Raw genomic sequence first — 14,542 nt, forward strand, 5'->3', positions numbered from 1 at the left:
TTGGGACAGTCAGGCGTCTGGGACCTAAGAATCAGAACACAGAAGATCTTTCTGTAGGTAGGGCCACCGCAACAAGTTAGAAACAGCTGATCACTGAGGTGGAGTTTTTGCTTCAGAGGTGTGCCTAGATTTCTTCAGCAGTCATAAATGGCCCCCAGGAGGAGAACAGTCCAATGAGGCATCTCCAGCCCCTAAGCCCAGGAGTGCCAAGGACAGCTCCCTGCCCCTGGCTACTTAGTGACCTCAGCTCAACCTCCTGGGGCCCTACCTAGAGGCCTTGTGGTCTCTCCCAGCATCCCAGCCCCATGCAGTGACCCAACCCAGCTGGCTCTCCCAGACCAGGCAAAGACAGGTCCCCTGACTGGTGAGGAACCTAATCTAATCTCAGCCCTGGCTCCACATATAGCTCCCGATTGAAATGCACAATCTCTTGCACCCTTTTGCACCCTTTTTCCAACCTGGACTTCGAACAAATCATTCAGAACAACAAGCACAAACTACCAAAATCTGCCTCTAAGAGTTCCTGTGCATTCATCCCTGACAACTCACAAAATGATAAAATTTCCTATTCTTTATTCTTATGTTTATTTAAAACACTTTATTGAGACATGATTGACAGTTTGTTGAGATATGATATGACAGTTGTGTATATTTAATGCACACAGCTTGTTGTGATAGGGGATAAGTAAGCACTCATGGAATCATCCCCACCATCAGAGTCATATGCATGTCCCTCTCCTCCAGAAGTGTCCTCCAGAAGTGCCTTCTTAATCATTATTATTGGGGCTTTGTCTGATTTTTGTTTTCTTTTTTGTAGGAACTGAATGTAAGATCTACTGTGTTAGAAATTGTAAGCTTGCAGTATAGTATATAGCTATCAGCAGTGTGCTCTATAGTATCTTCAGAACTGACTTCTCCATACTACTGAAACAGATCCCATTGGCCATCACCTCCCCACTTCCCCAGCCCTCAGCACTGGAAGCCACCATTCTGGTCCACTCTTCTTTAGTCCATGTATAAATGAAATAAAGTATTGGTTTTTCTGTGCCTGGCTTATTCCAGGTTCGTCAGTGCTGACAGGATTCCCTTTTTTGTCTTCAGGACATGTCTGGGGCACCCTGTGCCTACTGGGAGTAACCAGGAGAAGACTTCTTCAGTGGGTAGGGGGCTCTTTCACAGATTTCCCACCCATGGGAAGGTCTTGGGACATGTGGAACCCAGTGGAGGCTACCCTTTAGCCCCACACCCCCTTCTGGGTAATGTCTTGGAGTGTCTCCTGTTCGGTTCAAATTCCCATGGGAAGAGAGGCTGCCAACCTCTGGACACTCAGGGATGTAAGCCTGAGGCAAGACAGACCACAATGGTCACTTTGGCATCTCCAGGTCCTGACCAGCTCTGGCACAGTTGTCAGACCCCAGCCTGTCAGCAAGGCCCACTCCATGACAGTCACTGGGCTATCTGGGGCAACATCATGGGCTGAACTGTGCCCCCAAATTCCTATGATGAAGTTTCAACCCCCCTTGAGAGCAAACAAAGCCTGGACACACCCAGCAAGAATTCCTGAAATACCAAAGTGCTCAAGAAGTCTTCCAGGAAAAGCCTTTAGCACTCACTCAGAGATGAACTCAAGAATGAATAGTCACAGAAGCCTTTGGACATCACAAACTCACAATTCCCAGTGCAGAACATGATACCTGCCTCCAAAACATACATGTGGACAGAAGAAACGAGCAACGAGCAAGAGAACCTGAAACAACCTCCCTTTCTGGCCACCAGGCCACAAGCAGCTCCGCACCCCGTTCCTATAAATTCCCCAGCTACCACCTGAGAGGAGAGGCAGATCAGTTGAGTTTTTTGCTCCTGGCCTCTCTGCCAGTCAATCTTGCAATGAAGTCCTTCTTTCTGCAAGAACCAGTGCCATGGTAGGAGCCTATGTGCACATTGTGCTAAGCCCTTGTTCAGTGTCACCAGTACCTGAGAGAGTAGCTGTATTTGGAGACAGTGTTCCTGGAGTGTCAGCATAGAGACAGAACCAGCAGGACATATATGAGGATATTTTTTTATGACAATGTGCTCAGATAGTTATGGAGGCAGATAGGTCTTATCACCTGCTGGCTGCAAGCCAGAGACTAGGACAACAGGTGATACCTCTGAACCAGGAAGTCTGCTGGAGTAAGGCCCCAGAGTACAAATGTAGCACAGGATGTAGAACAGGAGCTTGGGTGTTCCAGGTTACCAGATGGTTAAAATATCAAGTAGAGAGAGCTTTACCTTCCCACTGTCCTGGGTTCTATTAAGCCTTTAGCAAATTGGATAGGTGTCTGCCACATTGGTGAGGAAGGATCTCTATTCTGTTTCCAATATTTCTGTCCAAACAACTTTCACAGACAACCAGCAATAGTGCTTCACTAGCTGGCTGGGTACCCAGCCTCCAGACAAGTTGACACAAAAAATTAACCACAGCAGGCCTGGGAGGGTAGGGGATTACATCAGTAACTGCCAGCAAGCAAGCCAGAGGGGGTCCAGAGGACTCCCCTCCCCTTTTTGCTTCTGGCAACATTTCACTTCCCTGTCTCTGTGGAGCCTTCCTGGCCCCCTCCCATTCTCTCATTCTGGGTTAAAATATCCAGTGAGATCTGTACACACCCAAGTCGAGTCCAGTTCACATGTGACTCTTTACCACGGCAATAGTATGTTCCTTATGAAATTCTGTCCTGACCACTTCTGTGTGTGACTTTATCTTCAACAGGCACATCAACCCACCACACCTTAGCAGGCACTCATTCTGAAGAGTCCTCTGATTTCTCGCCCCTCAGATGTTGAGGGTGTGTCCCCATGACTACTGTAGTCCATTTCACAGGATTCTGAAGCGGGCCATGGCACTTGGCTCTTGCATTCTTGGGAGCTAAGAGCTGTTCATGAGTGAAAGGGTCGTGCTGGTGCTAGCCTGGAAAGTGCACCTGTAAGAAATGCAGGTTGGTCCAGTTGCCTGCCCAAATCCTGGTGGAGCTTTAGAAACCTCTGGGTTAATGAAAGATGTGTGTGACAGGAGGAAGAGTATCATCTACGTTAATAAAAAGAGTGAAACTACACTATGCTGATGGTTATGTCATTTTCATTCTCAAAAACAATTATCCAGGTTTTCCCCAGAAACATAAAATGGGCAATTTGGTATTAATAACATCTTTGAGGACTTTAGAAAGTCTCCAGGCATGGGCACAAACTCAGCAAGGGGCAGCTACCGTTGAAAACACGGGAGCGTTTGCCTTCAAAAAGGCTCACCAAGTCTTCCCGGCAAGCTTGCAAGAAAGGTCAGAAAAGGGACTGCAGTTCAGAAACCCTCGGAGAAGATGAGGGTCGGTGTGAACAAACCCAGCGAGGGCCGCAGGTTTCCCAGTTTTGTTTTGTTTTGGTTTGTTGGTTTTTTTTTTTTTTTTTTTTTTTGTCAACGAAAAAGCGCTGCAATGCCCGCGCCCTCCAGGGAGGGCGCTAAATACCAAGGGTGCAGTTGGGCCGGCGATCGGACCTCGTGAGGGTGGATTTCAATCTGGTCCGCTAGTTGCTTATAAAAGGAGGTAAGCACGCCTGACTCCACCGTCTTACTTTTCTGTGCATTCATCGTGAACTGGACTTGGCTGTCTTTAACAGGCTGCAGCCGCAGCTTCCCCGTGGAAACGTCCAGGGGACCTTGACGCAGCGCAGACTGGCTCTGAGCTTCTTGGCGCAGGGCAGCACCCATCCGCGGCCTCCTAGCTGTGTCTTCAGTCCGTAGTAGTCCAGAGTTGGGACTCTAGACTGGGGGTTTCTATATATTTGAACTGTGGATTCAACTAGTAGGACTTTGAAGTTAACATACCAAAACTATGTGGCTTGGCTTAGAGTGGTTTTTAAGCTGTGTATGCTAAGCACCAGAGTGGATTTCTTGATGTAGGAGCTGTGGCTAGAGTAGGCGCAGGCAGTGCTCCTTCTCTGGCCATTGTCTGATCATACGGGTTAAGCCTGTTTGGAGGTTTGGAGGTTTTGCAATCCAAAGGAAAAGTGTTCACTACATATGTCATGTAATCAGATGGGTGGAGACTTTTGCACTTAAGTGGAGTTGGCTTCAGTCACCTGAGGCCACCCACAGGTAAAGGTGATCCCTCTGGAATCACCTCACATGTAGGTCTTGAAGATTGAGTCAAAGTCAAAAGCTCTGGCTGGAGCTGGAGCTCTGGGGCAGAGTGCTTGCCTCGCATGAGGCACTGGATTCAATCCTCTGCACCACATAAAAATAAAGGCATGATGTCCATCTACAACTACAAAAATAAATAAACAGTCAAAGGCTCTAAATTAGAGCTATCTGAAAGTTTTGAAATATGCATTTCAGAATCCTACAATTAACAGATTTGAAAACTTCCTGAGCCAGTAAGAGTGCTATTGGGTGTGTACCTCAAGGGTATTTGTGAAGGTGCAAGACTCAAGCGAAATCTGCATACAGTTTGACAGGTAACCTTATTGTGCAAAATAAACTAGGTAACTAATGATTTTTATTCCAATTACCAGGAAATCAAGTCATTTCAGACTGGTCAATCAAGTCTGAACAAAAACCACAACTTACTGAAATGTTTGTCAACCAAATGTGAACCTTATGGGGAGGTCCTGGGCTGATCTTGACTGTTAAAACAACTGTCTCTTGGTCAGGTGTATGGAAAGTCAGAACCTCCAGTGTGGGATTCACTGAGCTAAGCAGGGGGAGAAGCTGTGCCTTCTCCAACTGCCAGCAGGCAGGAGGGGAGAAGCAAGCCACATGTTCTGGTTGTATGACCGTAATCAGTCATAGAAAAGAACACTGTGATGATATTTCTCTCTTCTGAAACACTCTTACAGTCTCTCTGAGCTGAGAACCTAGGTGTTTCCCTGATTGTACAACACCCCTAGGAAGACTAGAATAACAGACTTCTGGGGTCAAGAGGTAATATGTGGGGACACCATGTCTCAGTAAGAAACTGGGAAGAAATTACAATGTGGGGAAAACAGGAATGCACGGCCTGGGTGATGAATGGCAAGCACATTGTGCGGATATTTCCAAACCACCAGGAATGAGGGTGACCAAGGATTCAGGAAATTGAGGAGACATTCACAGCTAAAATAGGGCAAATACTTGGAAACTTGCCTGTGCTGTTCTTTATAATTGGAACATCCTTTCCCCATTTCCTCTCACTGTTCTTTTTCTTCATTGAAATTTTTCCCGATGCCTCTTTATATTTCTAGATGTGAGCCAGCTGGCTCTGAAGATTTTGTGCTCCGCTGGTAACCACAGAGTGGATATTAACTGATTTTAAGTTTTGCCTGTTGCTGAGTAACTGTTTGCACCCTACTCTCCCATTTGGACTGAAATTATCACAGTGTAGATAATGGTTTGCTGAATGGTTTTTACCTATAGTGCTGAGTACCCTTTTGGGCATAGAGCCAAGATGCCCAATATTGATAATTCAGAATGGAGGCAGGCAGGGCCAGAGATCACTTCTACATTTCCTGGCACCAGTGCTCCTGCCTTCTCACCCTGTGCACATGCAAGAACCCGATAGATATCTAAAGTCCTGACAGCAATTACCAACTTTTAAAGACTCCAAGTCAATTCCCTTAGTAATGTAGGGTTCTTGCCTTGTAGTTAGCGATAGTGCTGATTTGTGTAACTATTCCTCCCTCTAGGCAGCAAACCAAAAGATGCATCTCTTTTCTAGCTATTTAGAGTGAAGCACTGAAGCAAATACTGAAATTGATGGTATTTATTGTTTCTTGATTCCCACCGTTTCTTGATCTCTCAAACACACAGTAAAGTATGAACTGATTTTTTGGCTCCTGTGTGGACTGGACCTATAAGGGGCTCCGCCTTTTTTGAAACTGTCTTTCTGACATTGTCTTTTTTTCTTCACGAATTATTCCAGACTTTAATTTCTTAGGTGGCTTATACCCTCCTTGGCAAGAGAGATTGGAGATGAAGCCATCATCATAGTGCACATTATAATTGTATATACACAGGACAAAAGTTGTAAGGTTGAATATCAACTTTCCTCTTAATGTGTGGTATTGCTAATTTGCTAGTATAAAAACAAAATTCCTTGGGCTGGGGATGTAACTTAGTGGTAGACTGCACGTGCCTACCATGTGTGAGGCCCCAGGTTCAATCCTCAAAAATGGGGAAAAAAAACCCACACTAATCACAGCCTATGGAACAGAGACTGTGGTACTATTAAAGCAACCAGAAATATTAAAATGTTTCTGTCAGTGAGAGAGGGTATGGCATTGAGGGGTGATAGAATTGGGAAGCTAAATGTTTATAAGAGCTGCTAATTGAAAAGAGAGGCAACAGCAAATCAGATGGAGATGGCAGGGTCTCACATGGTGAATTTAAAATATGCTTGTCCTTCTCAGTTGAGAGGAAACCTAGAGCAAGTTGTTCTGAGAAGTTGAGCATGTTGGTCCTCCACTAAGAAAATAATTACACATATAAATATAAGATGAACATATTCAGTCAGTGCTCACTGTCCTTGGGGGATGAGTCCCAGAACCCCATAGATACTTGGATGCTAACTCCTTCTATAAAATGGCATAGTATTCATCTCCAATCAGTGTAAGAGGTGCACCTTCCAACCTCTAATGGACCAGCCCTTGGGTATGGGGAAGGGGCAGCCCTTCATTAGGGGGTTTTTCTTCCTGCCATATAAACCACCTAAGAAATTAAAGTCTAGAATAATTGGTGAAGGACAAAAGACAATGTCAGAAAGACAGTTTCAAAAAGGTAAAGCCCCTGATAGGTCCAGTCCACAAAGGAGCAGGAGCTAGATAATTATAAAATGTGCCCCATTGTTGACTTAAGGGGAGCACATCAAAGGGAGGGATAAGGTTTCAGGGGTGGAGTCTTGCTTCTTGATATCTTACAGTCAGCAGGTTGATTGGCATCTTGGCAGTTCACACCTACCTCAGAGGGGCTGCGCGGCTACAGCGGGTCACCCCATCTCCAGTGCTAAGTGGGACCTTTGGCAGAGCTGAGGGGAAAGTTCACTTGCACCAGGCAGTCTATCCCTGTGGGGGTGCCATGGGACATTCCAGTGCCAGACCCATCCCCTCACTGGTTGTGATGCTGATATTCCATATATAACCCATGTATGGCTCTTGACACTTAGGGTGTTGTGATACTTTGGGGAAGCCTGATATAAAGCCACCGGCTACAAATATGCTTCACATAATTCTCTCTGCCATATGACAACCCAGTGGGATTGGTAACTTTATCCCCATTTTTACTAAGGCCTGGAAATCTGGTGGAAAGGGGCTGGGGTATGTTGACCATGAGTAAAGAGAACCTAATCTTGGGCTGGGGATGTGGCTCAAGCGGTAACGTGCTGCTTGCCTGGCATGTGTGGGACGCTGGGTTCGATCCTCAGCACCACATAAAATAAAATAGAGATGTTGTGTCCACCGAAAACTGAAAAATAAATATTAAAAAATTCTCTCTCTCTCTCTCTCTCTCTCTCTCTCTCTCTCTCTCTCTCTCTTTCTCTCTCTTTAAAAAAAGAGAGAGAGCCTAATCTTGAGGGACTGTCTTTCAGGGCTGTGCAAGACCAAAGGGTAAAGCCATCATAGGGTAGCATCCCCTGAAACATATATAGGAGTTCCCTATTTCATCATGACAGCTATGGGTTAGTCAAATGAAGTCCCAATCTTAAATTATTTGAGTATTAAATCCCTTTGAGTTGATTTTTATACAGGGTGAAAGGTAAGGGTCAAGTTTCCATTTTCCTAGCTTATTGAAAGACTGTACTTTTTATAATACGTATTTGGCAGCTTTGTCAAGAATCAGTTGGCTGTAGATGTGTGGGTTGATGACTAGGCTCTTTATTCTGTTCCCATTTGGTCTGTTTTTATTATAACACTATGCTGCTTTGCTTATTTTAGCTTTGTCATATATTTTGAAGTCAGATAGTGTAATGCTTCCTACTCTGTTCTTATTCAGGATTGTTTTTGCTATTAGGTTTTTTTAACAATTCCATATAAATATTAAGATTGCACAATTTCATTCATATGGAATCTAAAAAAAGTTAATCTCAGAGAAGTTATGAATAGAATAAGGGCTAACAGAGGCCAGAAAGAGTAGTGGGGAGGGAGGGATAGGGCAAAGTTGATCAAAGGGTACTAAGTTACAGTTAGGTAGGAGCAGCAAGGATGCACAGTGAGTAACTATTGGTAACCACAAGTACTGTATATTTCAAAAAAAAAAAAAGCCAGAAGGATTTTCAATGCTTTTAAATCACAAATTATGTGTTTGAGGAGGTACATATACTTACCCTGACCTGAACACAATGTATACATGGATAAAACATTACAGGATACCCCAGAAATATATACATTTTTGTCAATTAAAAATAAATAATTTTTAAAATGAGTCCTGAATTGCCTTTGAGCAAATATTTAAGAAATTTTTCCATCTTTCTGAGTCTTTAATTCCTTATCTATAAACTGTGAAGATTTTGTCAGTATCACCTCCAAGACCCCTGGCATTTCATTTATTCAGGCATGAATAAGCATCTTCTACATGCCAAGTGTTATTCTGGCACCAAGGATAGAGCAGCAAACAAAATGTGCCAAAAAAAAAAAAAAAAAAAAAAAACAGAGTCCTGTTCTTATTCCATAGGTGGAAATGCTAATAATCAAATCAAACCTGTTTATAAAATAAGGTGGTATTGCTATAGCCATGCTCTGGGGGAGGAGAGACTTTAAGTTGGTGGTCTAGGAAGACGGCGGATGGCACCTGGCCACCCCACTGCAGGAGATGATGGCAAAGTAAGCCAGGGCAGGAAAGACAGAAGTGAACTGGGGAGGCTTAGGATTCCATAGGATTTCGGGCCTATGGGAGCTGCCCCAAGTGCTCATGGCTAAGAAAAACGTTTGTGCCTCCCACCACCTTTACCACGTATAATAAGCCTTGCCCTTCTGGAATCCATTGCAGTCTTGCTGGGCCTTCTTGCTGTCTCTGGCATATTAACACACCGTGCCCTCCTTTTCTCAGGCTCACTCAATTGCTCTCTGTTCTTAAGGTTTATGAGCTAATTCCCAGGACCAGCTAATAGGTATCTAGAGACTTCTCAGCCACTGTACCTGTTCTGAGCTCGTCAATAGGCTTCCTAGAGGAAGGGAACATTCTGGAAGACTTCAGAGATTTGCTTGGCCAGAGATCAGAGGTCAACTACAAAGAAGGAGGTTGCTTGAACAGTAATTTCTGTGTCCTGCTAAAAACACTGACCCTTTTGTTCTCATGTGTGCACGTGAACACACCATACACACACACACACACACACACACACACACACACACCCTGGAAACTGGCAAATTTTCATTTTCCCTTTCTCTTCCCAGATTGTGCCCCACGACTCATAACCAGAACAGACTGTAACAATCATCAACTGAAATCTGAGAGAGTATCCATGACTGCTAAGACACTGGGGTCAGTTGTGCCAGACAGAAAGCTCCAACTATTTAAGATTCCTAGTCATGTAGTTCACAAACACATGGGGAAAGGAGGCCAGTTAATCAATGTTTATGTTCCAGTAGGATCAGGGAACCAAAGCAGAATTAAGAGGTTCCACACAGAGGCCTAAGTGAAGCAGGAGGATCCAGCCCCACAGCATCTGGCACTGAGCCCTGTTTGCCGACTGGCTCCTTTCCCCATGTGCCTGTTTCCCAGCTAAGTCCCTGCACAGGCTAACATACCACAGACTCTCACATGTGCCTTCCCCTGGGGATGACTTCTGCTCAGGAAAGGATTCCCTCAGCAGGGAAGTGCTGGTGGCCATCCCTGGGCTGCCAGGTCACCTGGGGAAAGAAAGGCATTCTACCTGCTACAAAGCACCATCCATGCCTGCGGGCACCATAAGGGAAAGGACTGGTTAAGGCAGGCAGCTCACAGCTGTGGACCAGGTTTGGAAAACCTGCTTAGGCCAACAGAGTTTCCCATCTTGCACCTCTCCGGTGCCGACCTCCACGCAAGGACTTCAGAGGAACAATGACCCAAATGGGGTTAAAGAGAAACGATATATCAGTGACTCCCCCCTTGACAGAGTGGTTCTGAAAAGAGACTCTAGTGTCTGTCAAGGAGTTCACGAGGGCGGCACGACCTCAGCGGCCCTGTGGTGGCTCTCCGTGTTCTCTCCCAGCAGAGATGTCAGACGGCAATCTGCGCGATGGTCACGCGCCCTGCAGCTGGAGGTCGGGGCGACAAGGATGTCTTTGCGGCCGCTGGGTCCTCGGGTGCTGGAGCGCCAGCACCCTCACGCTTAAAGCGGCAGCAGATGCTCCAGGCCCGCAGGGAATTAAGCGTGCACGCCAGGACCACGCCCTTCCGGTGGCGCGCTAAGACCCTAGAGCGAAGAGGCCGAAGGAAACCAGCGCGGCAGAAACTGACCAGTAGCAACGACTGGCTGCTTACACCGTCAAAAGCTTCGCTGCCCAACTGTTATTATACAGGGCTGTGGATGCGGTACCCACCAATGGGCTGAAGAGGCTCTGCAGCCCTGGAGTCCCATTGGCTGCTCCGTGGAGCTCTTTGTCCAATCAGACAAGACCTGGAAAGTCGCCTCTTTTGCATACAGCCCTGAAGGCCTCAGCTCGCACCCAGCCTGCTGGGCCCCTCCCTGCCTCGGAAGCCTGCGGCTTTTGGGATAGCAAGCTCCCCGCGCTCGAATCTCCGTGCCGCCTGTGCTGGTTGGAAGACGGAGGAGCCGGCGTTTCGCCTCAGCGCGCTCCTTAAGTGCTACCCGCCGAGGTTGGGTAATTGGAACGGGCAGAGTCTGGGGAAAAGGTACACAGAGGTGCGTGTGAAAAAGCGAATGCTCCTCCTAAGAGCGAGATCTAGGCGCTTGTGTTCCTTCTTAGGGGAAAGCAGAGGGGCCGACCCAGGACAGAGTAAAGGACTTTCAGGAAATGGTAAGCAGGAATAACTAGAATAGTTCCTGACGCTGGAGTTGATACGGCGTCGAATTCTGGTCTTTGTGGTCTGAGTTCACCTTCGCGGAAAGTCTGGAGAGGCCTACTGCTTTGATGCCAAGTTCCCCCGGGCAGATATGGTTAGTTTGGGGAAAGCTTCTGCCTGCATTTGCGGTTTTCCAAGTGCCTTTTAGCTCAAAGCAGTCACCTTCCCAAGGTGGAGTATGTGGGGAGGGGCATCCTGGACTACTCCTGGTTCGAACTCCAAGTTTTGTTTTTTTATTACCGGGAATTGAACCCAGGTGAGCTTAACCACTGAGCCACATTCCCATCCTTTTTTAATATTTTATTTAGAGACAGGGTCTCACTGAGTTGCTGAGGGCCTCACTAAGTTGCTGAGGCTGACTTTGAATTACGATCCTCCTGCCTTAGCCTTTTGAGCCACTGGGATTACAGATGTGCACCATCACACCTGCTCACACTCCCAAGTTTTATGAGGTCTGTCAAGCCTCAGTTTGGCCACATCCCTTTAGGGTTACAGGTGGGTGCTGACTCTACCAGTTGCAATCCTTTGGGTGGGAGGCCTGGGCCTAGGTAAGAGGCCAGTGCCAGAGGTTCTGAGGGCCAGGGGCTTGATAGGGTGCAACGGGGGAGGCCCAGGCTGCTCTGGTGACTGCAAAAAGACACACCCTGCAGCCCACTCAGTCTAATGGCCAAGGACTCCAAAGCCTAGTACAGAGAGTATCAATCTTATAATTAAGAAAGAAATCTTGGAAAGTACCCAGAAGTTGCTTATGCACAGGAAAACATACTGGTCCTAGTCACAAGACAAATTCAGTGGCAGATCCGCATAGAATTGAACTCTTACAAGACATGCTGTTCTGCAAACAGGAGCAGTGAGGCATGTGTCTATTACTAACATGTTATGCTTCCTGACAGTGTTTTTAAAACTTGTCTACTCTTGTTTGTACCAGCAAGGGTCCTATAAATAGTACTTCAGCATCCTCCTTTGTCCTTGAGTTTAATTCTGACTGGTTGACTTAATCTCTTAGGCTATGTCAGTGGCAACATTTTTAGTTGACATTTCTTCATTTACAAATGGAATACTTATTTGCCAAATAGAAGTGTCTTGATAGCACATTCCTCTTAATGAATGAAAATTTAATTATAAACTCAAAGTCCAAAAGATTATCTTTCCAGAGGCAGGGGAAGACTTCAGGGTCTTCAGTCTCCAAACTGAGTGAAAGTCTCTGAGGGAATCAGCCCCTTTACACAAGACACAGGTGCAAGGGGCACCTCCCCCTGCCCACCCCACAACTCATTGGAGCCTCACTTTCATGGTTTTGGCAGCTGTCCTCTGCTTATCATGTGGCCCCCCACCTTCCCTTGAGAAAATGCTGGGCAGAGGCTAGGGCTGGTCTTTAGGCTGACCTGCTGTCAGGACAGGGGCAGCTGACCCATCCTGGAGGCCTGACAGAGATCTTCAGAGCTCACTCGTATTTCACACACAGCCTCCAGTCTTCTGAGATGAGAAGGATGTGCTCAAGGGCACAGCCTCTTGAGAAGTTCCCAAGGGAAGCTGAGAGCAGTCTATCTGAAATCTGAATGAGGGGCACTGCCAGAAACCCATATGGGTCTTGAATGCTGAACTGGTTTCCTTTCGATGGAGTATTCCAAGTACAGAAGGTCCTCCACCTGTGGGCTCCACATTTGTGTGTTCAACTAAACACAGATCAAAAAACACTCAGGGGGCGGGGGAAGTGTACTTAGCAAACATTATTTTTTTTTCTTGTGAGTGTTCCCTCTATAATACAGTAGAATAAATATTTACACAGCACTTACATTGCATTAAATATTTCTGTTATCTAGAGATGATTTAAGGCACACAGGAGGATGTGTGGGATTGATAAACAAAAAGGACTTGAGCACCTAGTGTCCACAGGTCCTGAAACCCATCCCTGTGGATACAAAAGAAATGTCATGATACAAAAGAACTGTCATATGGCCTGAACCTTTCCCAATATGTACATGACTATAATACTCCAGAAACATCTATGGTTCTTTTCACCGATTTTGTTCCCAAGATGTGAAAGGGTGCTAGCTACAGAAACCCAAACAGAAAGGCAGGAACTGGAGCCTAGTGTCCTCCCACACAAAGCAATGATCATGGACAGCCCTGCCCCTCCCCACCTCTTCTGTATTGATATTCCCATCATTCCCCTCATGACCCTAACCCATTCCACTATTCCTGTCCCACAGGCATCCAGTCCTCTGGGCTCCACTGTTTCAAGCCATGGGTAGCTGTTATATGTGCACGTTTTAAGTCTGGTCCCATTTCCATGCTTTCTGTGGTACCCATGTGGCACACATCTGGCTTATCTTATTATTCCCAGGCTGCAGTACCTCTGTGTCCCCATCTCCATTGCACCCTCCACCCTTTCGGCAAAGGGCACTGGATATCCACCATGCCTGACCCAAACCAGTATAGGGACACCAAGCATGTAAACCTTTGTGGGTGTGTGGCAGTGGATGCCTGTAGAATGTAACACCCATGGGGTGGGGACTGCTGGTCCTCAGGTCACTATGCCCTTCATCTGAGGGATGCTGCCAGACACTGGGAGTAACATACCCTCTGCACCAGCAGCAAAAGCTGGAAGCTGGAGCTGGGCAGCCACTTCCTCATCTCCACCAGCCCCCAGGGAGGAACCATTGTGGGTGCACAATTTGTTACTGAAAAACCGACATGAGTTGAAGCATCCCTCTCCCTGGGAACCTGAGCTTTTGGGGCTTTGGGTATGGATTGTGATGCCACAAAACTTATGCCAAAATCCTCTCCACCCCATGATGGCATTAGGAGGTGAGGCCTTTGGGGGGTAAAGTTAAGAGACTGGAACCTCTGATGGGACCAGGTTCTCACCAGACCAGAGGGAACTCAGGGAGCCCCTGCCACCCTGCCACAGGAGGACACAGTGAGAAGGGGCAACTGTGCACTACAAGTAGCCCTCACCAGGTGGGAGTCTGATCTAAAGACAAGGGAGGAAGGCCCATTCCCCACTGGTGTAGTTGAGGGCAAGGCTATCAGTACAGGGAGGCTGCGGGCAGGGGCCCACTCCCCCACAGTGAGAAGGCCAAGGGCCAGATGTAGTAGGGCCTGGTGACAAGGGAGGCCCAGAGGCTAGAAGGTGTGGATAGGGCCAGGCTTCACTGGGCACAGGCATTGATGTGAACAGGACAGAAGGGAGCCTTCTGCTGAGCAAGAGATGGGGTAGAGTGGAGGTGTTCTTGTGCCAGCCACACTGTGCATTCCTCTCTTGGAGCCAGATGTGGATGTCTCTCTGTCTCAGGTTTATGTGGAGAGGCCTCAGGCCTGGCTGGCAGGGGGCAGCTGGGATGCAGGTTGGAGGCCTTCTCATTAAGCACTGCTTTTTCCAAGATCCAGTTGGCCTTGCTGGAGACGGAGGCCTGAGGATAGGGCCCTGGGAACTCCTAGTGCTGATCACACATCTTAGGGGCCAGTCAGGGATGTTCATTAGGCTCTTTACCAAGGTCAATATTTAGAATCAGGGTGAACCAGTCACTCTTT

The 14,542-nt window shown here is 46.9% G+C and overlaps 1 long non-coding RNA gene across 1 annotated transcript; it reads left to right on the forward strand.

Moving 5' to 3' along the window:
* Positions 1-3,493: 3,493 nt before the first annotated feature.
* Positions 3,494-12,800, forward strand: LOC144372197 (uncharacterized). Its single transcript, XR_013432227.1, has 2 exons — positions 3,494-3,575; positions 9,394-12,800. It is a non-coding gene; the product is annotated as an uncharacterized LOC144372197 (long non-coding RNA).
* The last annotated feature ends 1,742 nt before the right edge of the window (positions 12,801-14,542 follow it).

Source organism: Ictidomys tridecemlineatus (assembly GCF_052094955.1).
Source record: "Ictidomys tridecemlineatus isolate mIctTri1 chromosome 1 unlocalized genomic scaffold, mIctTri1.hap1 SUPER_1_unloc_3, whole genome shotgun sequence".
Classification (NCBI taxonomy): Eukaryota; Metazoa; Chordata; class Mammalia; order Rodentia; family Sciuridae; genus Ictidomys; species Ictidomys tridecemlineatus.